Source organism: Aquarana catesbeiana, linkage group LG08 (genome assembly GCF_042186555.1).
Source record: "Aquarana catesbeiana isolate 2022-GZ linkage group LG08, ASM4218655v1, whole genome shotgun sequence".
Taxonomy (NCBI): Eukaryota; Metazoa; Chordata; class Amphibia; order Anura; family Ranidae; genus Aquarana; species Aquarana catesbeiana.
The window spans coordinates 2,549,918-2,562,619 of NC_133331.1; the positions used below are offsets into that span (position 1 = coordinate 2,549,918).

General features: G+C 50.0%; 1 protein-coding gene across 1 annotated transcript in view; it reads right to left on the reverse strand.

Annotated features, from left to right (window-relative positions):
* CHD4 (chromodomain helicase DNA binding protein 4) overlaps positions 1–7,284 on the reverse strand; it is a 66,916-nt gene extending 59,632 nt beyond the window's left edge. The window contains 1 exon segment of the mRNA XM_073595415.1: positions 7,131–7,284. The gene's annotated coding sequence lies outside the window, so the exon portion shown is untranslated.
* Between the last annotated feature and the right edge of the window lie 5,418 nt (positions 7,285–12,702).

Consider the following 12,702-nt stretch of genomic DNA (forward strand, 5'->3'; position numbering starts at 1 on the left):
AAGGCATAATGTGTGGGGTGCATTGCATACGAAATACTTACCTTAGAACAAAGCCCTCCATCACCGCTGACAGGGCTTCCATCTTCACACGGTCTTCCTTCTTGGTTCGCATGCTCGAGCCATCTGATTGGCCGAGCTGTGATGACGTCACTCCCGCTGCACAGAGCTCTGAAGGGACGGTACGGGTATGCTGTCCCTTCAGATTGCACGTGTCAGTGATATCACCAGCTGCATTCAGTGTGAATATCTCCTAAACTGTGCAAGCTTAGGAGGTCTTCACAGTGCCTACAGGTATCCTCGTCACAGGCGCCCCCCCATAGGCGTCCTCCATAACAGGCATCCCCCATAGGCGTCCTCCATAACAGGCATCCCCCATAGGCGTCCCTAGCACAGGCATCCCCCAGCACAGGCTCACCTGTAGGTATCTGTGCCTAAAAAATGCCTCCCATGCTGCCCGAATGTGAAAGCTGGAGTGCTTTCACACTGGGGCAGTGCGCTTGCGGGACATTAGAAAAAGTTCTGCAAGCAGCATCTTTGTGGCAAAACACCCCTGCCCACTGCAACACTGGCGTTTTTAACCCCTTCTGCCGCTAGCGGGAGTTAAAAGTGCCCCATTAGCTGCCCCAGTGTGAAAGGGGTCTCACCCGTAGGCACTCCCCCCCCCCCCCATCACAGGCTCACCCGTTGGCGCCCCCCCCCCCCATCACAGGCTCACCCGTAGGCGCCCCCCCACCCAATCACAGGCTCACCTGTAGGCGCCCCCCCCCCCCCCCCCCATCACAGGCTCACCCGTAGGCGCCCCCCCCCCCCCCCCCATCACAGGCTCACCCGTAGGCGCCCCCCCCCCCCATCACAGGCTCACCCGTAGGCGCCCCCCCCCCCCCCCATCACAGGCTCACCCGTAGGACACAGATCTTAAATTGGAGTGCTGATTGCCACTTTAATCAAGCTGCTGGCACACTTCAGAACTTCTTGAACCTTGGTGAAAACCTGCTGAAGCCTATCAGCAGCTTACTTAACCACAGAGCACTTAAACCCCCCTTTCCTAACCAGACCAATTTTCAGCTCTGTCACACTTTGAATGACAATTACTCAGTCATGTAACACTGTATCTCTGAAAATTTACTATTTGAGACCCCAACAAGCCAGGAAAGTATAAATACCCTCCAAATGACCCCCTTTTTCTGGAAAGTAGACATTCCAATGTATTTAGTAAGAGGTAGAGCTGCACAATTAAAATCGTAAAAAAAAATTGTGATCTCGATTCAACCCCCCTGACTATCTCTATTGCAGAGGATTCTTTCATATAATAAGTGGAGAGACATATCTGCTCATTCAGCTGTCAAAAGAAAACATCTGGGCAGTCTGCCAAGTTTTTAACAGGAAACACTGTAACTAACTCTTCCTTCTTAGATCAAAGGGATAAACTATGTGAAAAAAAATCCAGGCAGTCTGCCAAGTTTTTAACATGAAACATTGTAACTAACTCTTCCTTCTTAGATCAAAGTGATAAACTGCTTGAAAAAAAAAAAAAAATCCAGGCAGTCTGCCAAGTTTTTAAAATGCAGGACGTTTAACCACTTAAAAAGTCTAAATCTTTTTCTCACACTTAAGTTAAAATCAATATTTTTTTCTAGAAAAATTACTTGGAACCCCCAAACATTATATATATTTTAGTAGAGACCCTCGGGAATAAAATGTCAATTGCTGCAATATTTTATGTCACACTGTATTTGCCCAGCCGTTCTTTCAAACGCAATTTTTTGGGAAAAAATACACTTTAATGAATTGAAAAAAATGGGCTTACTTTTTTTTTTTTTTTTTTTGTTTTAATGTAAAAAATTATGTTACGCCGCGAGAATCTTGATCTATCTTCTAAGCAAAAAAATCGTGATTCTCATTTTAGCCAGAATCGTGCAGCTCTAGTAAGAGGCATGGTGAGTTTTTTGAAGTTGTAATTTTTTCCCACAATTCTTTGCAAAATAGATTTTTTCCCCCCCACAAAATTGTCATACTATCAGGCTATTTCTCACACACTGCATGTGCATAGCACAAATTACACCCCAAAATACATTCTACTACTCCTCCCGAGTATGGCGATACCACGTGTGAGAGACTTTTACACAGTCTGGCCACATACAGAGGCCCAACATGTAGGGAGCACCTTCAGGTGTTCCAGGAGCATAAATTACACATCTCATTTCTTGACTACCTCTTGTACTTTTGAAGGCCCTGGAGCACCAGAACAATGGAAAATGTCCACAAAAATGACCCCATTTTGGAAAGAAAACACCCCAACGTATAATCTATGAGGCAATGAGTCTTTTGAACGTGTCATTTTTTTCCACAAGTATTTGGAAAATGTGGAAAGAAAAAAAAAAAAAAAAAAAAAAAATGAAAAAAACGCATTGTTTACACAAAGTTGTCCATTTATACATTTCTAACCCATAGCATATACGTAGAAAAATTACATCCCAAAATAGATTCTCCTACTCCTCCCGAGTACGGCAATACCACGTGGGAGACTTCTACAGCCTGGCCAGAGGCCCAAAATGCAGGGAGCACCTTCAGGTGTTCTAGGGGCATACATTTCTCAAATCCAATTTGACTACCTATTACACTTTTGTGAGGCACCATAGTTGGATGGATAAGCATGGTTGAGCCATAAATGTGGATGGATGGGATGGCTGAGTGTGGCTGGATGAGTATGACAGAGGGATGGCAGAGTATGGATGGTGAGTATTGCCAAGTATGGATGGCGGAGTATGGATGGATGAGTATTGCCGAGTATGGATGGATGAGCATGGATGGATGAGTATTGCCGAGTATGGATGGATGAGTATGGATGGATGAGTATGACAGAGGGGTGGTGGAGTATGGATGGTGAGTATTGCAGAGTATGGATGGATGAGCATGGATGGATGAGTATGACAGAGGGATGGCGGAGTATGGATGGTGAGTATTGCAGAGTATGGATGGATGAGCATGGATGGATTGATGGATGAGTATGACAGAGGGATGGCGGAGTATGGATGGTGAGTATTGTCAAGTATGGATGGATGAGCATGGATGGATGAGTACGACAGAGGTATGGCTGAGTATGGATGGATGGATGAGGCTGCAATGGGCACAGAGCAGTGCTGCAGGCACTATAGATCCAGCCCGCTGCATCCGATCTCTTCGCTCACACTGTACCGATCGGTACAGAGAGGGGATCCGGACATGACGCCGGTTTGTTTACAAGCGATTGCTTCGTCACGTGGTAAACAATGGCTGTCAGCGGACATGTACCGTGATGCGCCGGGTCCTCTGGCTCCCATGTACAGCTGCACCAGATCCTACACTCTCCAGTTTTAGTAAATCTTCCCCTACTCCCTTGCAAATATGGATTTCAGCGGAAACAGTGTTGATTGCAAAAGTGATCAAAAACAATTAAAAAGGAGGAAGGATCAGTAGTACTACGATCAATAGTGGGGGAAACATGCAGATACTCATTTGATCAATCAGAAAAAATAAAAAATCCATAACATTCCGCCACAGCCAATCGACTTACTCCCCCTGAAATCTGTCAGTAGCTCACTATGTTGATCTATTAGAGGATCTGCGGTTTATGATTTTTATTCAAATCGATCATTTTAGCTGCATGGTGTGAACGATCAGTGTGGGGCCACCTCGTTTTCCCTGACACCTTCTACAAACACCAAAGTCAGGCGACTTAATCACTCCTAAAAATAGCTGCAAGCAACGTCATAAAAAAAAAAAAAAAAAAAAAAAAAAAACTTTATACAAAGCTGCAAACGAACAATGTACACTGATGTCAATAGGATGCTCGTAGACTAAGGCTAAAGTTCACATCCATGCCACTGCTGAGGATATAAGCACCGCCCCTAGGGGCTAGTCCATGAACTGCAGCTTCCGTAGCCCTTTGTCAGGCCAACGCAGCTCTGGTCTGATGCGATAGGCCGGCTGGGAGTTGCTGGTGAGAGCCATGACCAGGCCATACAATGGGTGGGCTCAGAGTCCAGAGCGTACCATTCCTATCGGTCTAGGAGAAGCACAGCCTTCCTATTCATCAAGAAGCATAGTCTTCCTTATCCATAGGAGCACGGCCTTCCTATACATAGAGAAGGAGCATAGTCTTCCTTATCCATAGGAGCACGGCCCTCCTATACATAGAGTAGGAGCATAGTCTTCCTTATCCATAGGAGCACGGCCCTCCTATACATAGAGTAGGAGCATAGTCTTCCTTATCCATAGGAGCACGGCCTTCCTATACATAGAGAAGGAGCATAGTCTTCCTTATCCATAGGAGCACGGCCCTCCTATACATAGAGAAGGAGCATAGTCTTCCTTATCCATAGGAGCACGGCCCTCCTATACATAGAGAAGAAGCATAGTCTTCCTTATCCATAGCAGCACGGCCTTCCTATACATAGAGAAGGAGCATAGCCTTCCTTATCCATAGGAGCACGGCCTTCCTATACATAGAGAAGGACCCATCTCACAGGAGCACGGCCTTCTCGTACATATAGAAGCATAGCCAGCCTGCCTACCTAAAAAGCGCACGGCCGCCTTAGCCATCTAAAAGCAGAATGGCATTCCTATGATTTTAAATGAAGCATGGTCTTCCTATTGATCTAAAAAGATTGCAGCCTTTCTATACTCATCTAGAAGCATACCCTTCCTCTCGGTCTAAAATTAATACAGCCTTCCTATACATCTGTAGAGGAGCATGGTCCTCTTATTCATCCAAAAGCATAGCCTTGCCTATCGATGTACATGCAAGTATATATATATTTTCCAATGGGTCTACAAGGAGCATGGCCTGCCTGTACATCCAGAAGCCGTGTCATTCCAACCATCTAAAAGTAGCATAGCCTTCCTGTACCTCTAGAAATTGCATGGCTTTTCTATTCTAAGTAAAGCCTTCCTGAGCATCTAGGAGTATGGCCTTCCTACCTTTCAAGAAGAAAAGCCTTCCTATTGGTCTAAAAAGAATGCAGCTGCCCTGTACATCTAGAAGGAGCATTTCCTTCTTACTGGTCTACAAGGAGCATGGTCTTCCTATTCTTCTAGAAAGCATAGCCTTCCTATAAAAGTGTAAAAGGAGCACAGCCACCCTACTGGTCTACAAGGAGAATAGTCTTCCTAGCCATCTAGAATAACGGTCTTTCTATAAAAGGAACATGGTCCTGTTATCCATATAGAAGGAGCAAGGCCTTCCTATACATCTATGAGTAACAGTCATCCCAGTCATCTAGAAGGAGATGGTCTTCCTAACCATCATCCAATCATGTCTACAACGAGCAAGGTCTTCCTATACATCTATGAGGAACATGGTCCTCCTATCCATGTAGGAGCATTGCCTTCCTATCCAACTTCCAATCACATCTACAAAGAGTGCAGCCTTCCTATAAATCTACATGGAACAGGGTCCTCCCAGACATCTAGAAGGAGATGGCCTTCCAAATCATCATCTAATCAGATCTACAAGAATCACAGCCTTCCTATACATCTATGAGGAACAGGGTCCTCCCAGACATCTAGGAGATGGCCTTCCTAACCATCATCCAATCATGTCTATAAGGTCTTCCTATACATCTATGAGGAACATGGTCCTCCTATCCATATAGAAGGAGCATTGCCTTCCTATCCAACTTCCAATCACATCTACAAGGAGTGCAGCCTTCCCCTACATCTACAAGGAACAGGGTCCTCCCAGACATCTAGAAGGAGATGGCCTTTCCAGCCATCCAATCATGTCTACAAAGGAGCACGGCCTTCCTCTCCATCTTCTGATCACATTTACAAGGACCACGGCCTCCCCACAGGTCTAAGAAAAAAAAAGACAAAAACAACTTCCAGTCTCCACACTCCCAAAACAATAACAGGCTGTCTACAGGATCATCTACACCAGACTTCCAGTTCCCGGAATGGAGCCGAGCTTCTGATTACTATCAACAGCATATCTATCGACAGGGCCTGTATGGAGGGGATTCCCTAACCCCCCCTCAAAAAAAAAAAGTTTTGGCAGTTGCCCAAATTTAACCCCATGAGGAGTGAAGGACAGCAAATAACTGGAGAGATCTCCCATGTGCCGGGATCTCCACCACCATCCATACCAAGGGGGATCACCATCCGTACCGAGGGGCACCACCATCAAAATCTGCACCAAGGGGGCCACCACCACCCTCCGCACCGAGGGGGGCCACCACCACCCTCCGCACCGAGGGGGGCCACCACCACCCTCCGCACCGAGGGGGGCCACCACCACCCTCCGCACCGAGGGGGGCCACCACCACCCTCCGCACCGAGGGGGGCCACCACCACCCTCCGCACCGAGGGGGGCCACCACCACCCTCCGCACCGAGGGGGGCCACCACCACCCTCCGCACCGAGGGGGGCCACCACCACCCTCCGCACCGAGGGGGGCCACCACCACCCTCCGCACCGAGGGGGGCCACCACCACCCTCCGCACCGAGGGGGGCCACCACCACCCTCCGCACCGAGGGGGGCCACCACCACCCTCCGCACCGAGGGGGGCCACCACCACCCTCCGCACCGAGGGGGGCCACCACCACCCTCCGCACCGAGGGGGGCACCACCACCATCCGCACCGAGGGGGGCACCACCACCATCCATACCAAGGGGGATCACCATCCGTACCGAGGGGGGCACCACCACCATCCGTACCGAGGGGGGCACCACCACCACCCGCACCAATACAAAGCTTAGTGAATAATAATTATATATATATAAATAAAAATGTATTTATATTTATATCTCCCCCCACTCTCTGTGGTCTCCAGACCCCCTCCCCTCCCCCCCGATCTTCTCATTCTGATGCCAACTTTGTGTCTATTGTTGTCCTCATGATGGATGGTGAGCTCTGCTGCCCAACTTCCCCCTCATTGTTATATAGTATAATGTTACATTGTATGTTAGGCCTCCTATGTAGAGAGTAGTAGTCAGTGAGGCCTGTGTGTCCCGTGGAGGCCCGTCCTGTGTCCCCGGTGTGTCCTATGAAGGGCCCCCGGTGTCTATGTATCCCTCGCTCCGTCCTTCTCTCTCATTGTCCTCCCGCCCCCTCCCCCGTGTCTCGGTGTCCCCCGGGCGGTCCTGCCCTCACCTCGGGCCCGGTGTGGTAGTCTCCGGTGGCGCGCTCCTCGGTCTGCACTCCCGCTCCTTCCCTCCTGTACACCGGCAGTGATGGTCCAGGCCCCGCCCCTTCCCTCCTTCCGCCCCCGTCACCCCGGCAACCAGCGAGTTGCCCTAGAGATGGGCGGCCGGACATCCCATAATAGGCCGAGGGGGAGCCTGCCATCCCATAATAACAACAACCCTCCCCCATCCTCCCTCCTCCCCCTCAGACATCCCATAATAAGCCCGGGGAGTCTAACATCCCATAATAGTCTCCTCTTTCCCTCTCTCACACGGCAGCCCATAGCAACATGAAGGGAGCTCTGACATCCCATAATAGCCACACACATCCCATAATAATCTGAGGGAGCTCTGACATCCCATAATAGTCACCACAGCAGCCAGGCATCCCATAATAACCTGAGGGAGACTGACATCCCATAATAATCACCAGGCATCCCATAATAACTTCTAGGGATCCTGACATCCCATAATATGCCCCCTCCCCCTGACATCCCATAATATGCCCCCCCCCCTCCTGACATCCCATAATATGCCCCCCCCATCCCATAATAATCCTGTCACAGCACCTCACACAGTGCCAGGTGTCCCTCCATGGCAACCTCAGTCCAGGACCTGAGTGGTCCTCCTCATCACAGTGCTATGTCCACTCCTCACTCCTCATCACAGTGCTATGTCCACTCCTCACTCCTCATCACAGTGCTATGTCCACCCCTCACTCCTCCTCATCACAGTGCTATGTCCACCCCTCACTCCTCCTCATCACAGTGCTATGTCCACCCCTCACTCCTCCTCATCACAGTGCTATGTCCACTCCTCACTCCTCCTCATCACAGTGCTATGTCCACTCCTCACTCCTCATCACAGTGCTATGTCCACCCCTCACTCCTCCTCATCACAGTGCTATGTCCACTCCTCACTCCTCCTCATCACAGTGCTATGTCCACTCCTCACTCCTCCTCATCACAGTGCTATGTCCACTCCTCACTCCTCATCACAGTGCTATGTCCACCCCTCACTCCTCCTCATCACAGTGCTATGTCCACCCCTCACTCCTCCTCATCACAGTGCTATGTCCACTCCTCACTCCTCATCACAGTGCTATGTCCACTCCTCACTCCTCATCACAGTGCTATGTCCACTCCTCACTCCTCCTCATCACAGTGCTATGTCCACTCCTCACTCCTCCTCATCACAGTGCTATGTCCACTCCTCACTCCTCATCACAGTGCTATGTCCACTCCTCATCACAGTGCTATGTCCACTCCTCACTCCTCCTCATCACAGTGCTATGTCCACTCCTCACTCCTCCTCATCACAGTGCTATGTCCACTCCTCACCATCACAGTGCTATGTCCACTCCTCACTCCTCCTCATCACAGTGCTATGTCCACTCCTCACTCCTCATCATCACAGTGCTATGTCCACTCCTCACCACAGTGCTATGGCCACTCCTCACTCCTCATCACAGTGCTATGTCCACTCCTCACTCCTCATCACAGTGCTATGTCCACTCCTCACTTCTCCTCATCACAGTGCTATGTCCACTCCTCACTCCTCATCACAGTGCTATGTCCACTCCTCACTCCTCATCACAGTGCTATGTCCACTCCTCACTCCTCCTCATCACAGTGCTATGTCCACTCCTCACTCCTCCTCATCACAGTGCTATGTCCACTCCTCACTCCTCATCACAGTGCTATGTCCACTCCTCATCACAGTGCTATGTCCACTCCTCACTCCTCCTCGTCACAGTGCTATGTCCACTCCTCACTCCTCCTCATCACAGTGCTATGTCCACTCCTCACTCCTCCTCATCACAGTGCTATGTCCACTCCTCACTCCTCCTCATCACAGTGCTATGTCCACTCCTCACTCCTCCTCATCACAGTGCTATGTCCACTCCTCACTCCTCCTCATCACAGTGCTATGTCCACTCCTCACCATCACAGTGCTATGTCCACTCCTCACTCCTCCTCATCACAGTGCTATGTCCACTCCTCACTCCTCATCATCACAGTGCTATGTCCACTCCTCACTCCTCATCACAGTGCTATGTCCACTCCTCACTCCTCATCACAGTGCTATGTCCACTCCTCACTCCTCCTCATCACAGTGCTATGTCCACTCCTCACTCCTCATCACAGTGCTATGTCCACTCCTCACCACAGTGCTATGTCCACTCCTCACTCCTCCTCATCACAGTGCTATGTCCACTCCTCACTCCTCATCACAGTGCTATGTCCACTCCTCACTCCTCATCACAGTGCTATGTCCACTCCTCACTCCTCCTCATCACAGTGCTATGTCCACCCCTCACTCCTCCTCATCACAGTGCTATGTCTACCCCTCACTCCTCCTCATCACAGTGCTATGTCTACCCCTCACTCCTCTTCATCACAGTGCTATGTTCATCCTTCACTCCTCCTCATCACAGTGCTATGTCCACCCCTCACTCCTCATCACAGTGCTATGTCCATCCTTCACTCCTCCTCATCACAGTGCTATGTCCATCCTTTACTCCTCCTCATCACAGTGCTATGTCCATCCTTCAATCCTCATCACAGTGCTATGTCCACCCCTCACTCCTCCTCATCACAGTGCTATGTCCACTCCTCACTCCTCATCACAGTGCTATGTCCACCCCTCACTCCTCCTCATCACAGTGCTATGTCCATCCTTCAATCCTCATCACAGTGCTATGTCTACCCCTCACTCCTCCTCATCACAGTGCTATGTTCATCCTTCACTCCTCCTCATCACAGTGCTATGTCCACCCCTCACTCCTCCTCATCACAGTGCTATGTCCATCCTTCACTCCTCCTCATCACAGTGCTATGTCCATCCTTCAATCCTCATCACAGTGCTATGTCCACCCCTCACTCCTCCTCATCACAGTGCTATGTCCATCCTTCAATCCTCATCACAGTGCTATGTCCACCCCTCACTCCTCCTCATCACAGTGCTATGTCCATCCTTCACTCCTCCTCATCACAGTGCTATGTCCATCCTTCAATCCTCATCACAGTGCTATGTCCACCCCTCACTCCTCCTCATCACAGTGCTATGTCCATCCTTCAATCCTCATCACAGTGCTATGTCTATCCTTCACTGAGAACCTGAGGGATCACCATCACTCCTCATACCTCCACCATTACCTGAGGGATCACCATCACTCCTCATACCTCCACCATTACCTGAGGGATCACCATCACTCCTCATACCTCCACCATTACCTGGGGGATCACTATCACTCCTCATCCCTCCACCATTACCTGAGAGATCTCCCCTCACTCTTTATCCCTCAAATAGACCTAAGGGATCCCCCTTACTGTTCATTCTTCTACCATACCCATAACATGAAGGGAGCTCTGACATCCCATAATAGTCACCCCAGCCTGGCATCCTATAATAACCCGAGGGAAACTGACATCCCATAATAATCACCAGGTATCCCATAATAACTTCTAGGGAGCCTGGCATCCCATAATATGCCCCTTCCTCCTAAAATCCCATAATATGCCCCCTCCTCCTGACATCCCATAATATGCCCCTTCCTCCTAAAATCCCATAATATGCCCCCTCCTCCTGACATCCCATAATATGCCCCCTCCTCCTGACATCCCATAATATGCCCCCCCCCACACTCCTGACATCCCATAATAAGCCTGTCACAGCACCTAACACAGTGCCAGGTGTCCCTCCATGGTAACTCCAGTCTGGGCACTAAGTGTTCCTCCTCATCACAGTGCTATGTCCATCCTTCACTCCTCATCACAGTGCTATGTCCACCCTTCACTCCTCATCACAGTGCTATGTCCATCCTTCACTCCTCATCACAGTGCTATGTCCACCCTTCACTCCTCATCACAGTGCTATGTCCACCCTTCACTCCTCATCACAGTGCTATGTCCATCCTTCACTCCTCATCACAGTGCTATGTCCACCCTTCACTGAGAACCTGAGGGATCACTATCACTCCTCATAACTCCACCATCACCTGAGGGAGCACTATCACTCCTCATACCTCTATCATCACCTGAGGGATCACTATCACTCCTCATACCATCACCATCACTCCTCATACCTCCACCATCACCTGAGAGATCACTATCACTCCTCATGCCTCCACCATTACCTGAGTGATCACTATCACTCCTCATACCTCCACCATCACCTGAGGGATCACCATCACTCCTCATACCTCCACCATTACCTGAGGGATCACTATCACTCTTCATACCTCCACCATCACCTGAGGGATCACCATCACTCCTCATACCTCCACCATCACCTGAGAGATCACTATCACTCCTCATGCCTCCACCATTACCTGAGTGATCACTATCATTCCTCATACCTCCACCATCACCTGAGGGATCACCATCACTCCTCATACCTCCATCATCACCTGGGGGGTCCTTATCACTCTTCATACCTCCACCATCAATTGGGGGGGTCATACCTCCACCATTACCTGAGGGATCAGTACCACTCCTCATATCTCCACCATCACCTGGGGGGTCACCATCATTCCTTATATCTCCACCATCACCTGAGGGATCACTCCTCATACCTCCACCATCACCTGGGGGGTCCTTATCACTCCTCCTACCTCCACCATCACCTGAGGGATCACTATCACTCCTCATACCTCCACCATCACCTGGGGGGTCACCATCACTCCTCATACCTCCACCATCATCTGGGGGGGTCACCATCACTCCTCATATCTCCACCATCACCTGAGGGATCACTATCACTCCTCATACCTCCACCATCACCTGGGGGGTCCTTATCACTCCTGATACCTCCACCATCACCTGGGGGGTCACCATCACTCCTCATATCTCCACCATCACCTGAGGGATCACTATCACTCCTCATACCTCCACCATTACCTCAGGGATCACTACCACTCCTCATATCTCCACCATCACCTGAGGGATCACTATCACTCCTCATACCTCCACCATCACCTGAGGGATCACTATCACTCCTCATACCTCCACCATCACCTGAGGGATCACTATCACTCCTCATACCTCCACCATTACCTCAGGGATCACTACCACTCCTCATATCTCCACCATCACCTGAGGGATCACTATCACTCCTCATACCTCCACCATCACCTGAGGGATCACTATCACTCCTCATACCTCCACCATCACCTGAGGGATCACTATCACTCCTCATACCTCCACCATCACCTGAGGGAGCACTATCACTCCTCATACCTCCACTATCACGTGAGGGGTCACCATCACTCCTCATATCTCCACCATCAACTGCGGGGTCCTTATCACTCCTCGTCCCTCTACTACTACCTGAGGGGTCACCACCATCACTCTTCATACCTCTATAACTACCTGAGGGGTCACCATCACTCCTAATCCCTCTACTACTACCTGAGGGGCCACCATCACTCCTCATCACAGTGCTATGTCCATCCTTCACTAAGAACCTGAGGGATCACCATCACTCCTCATACCTCCACCATTACCTGGGGGATCCACCTCATTCCTCATCCCTCCACC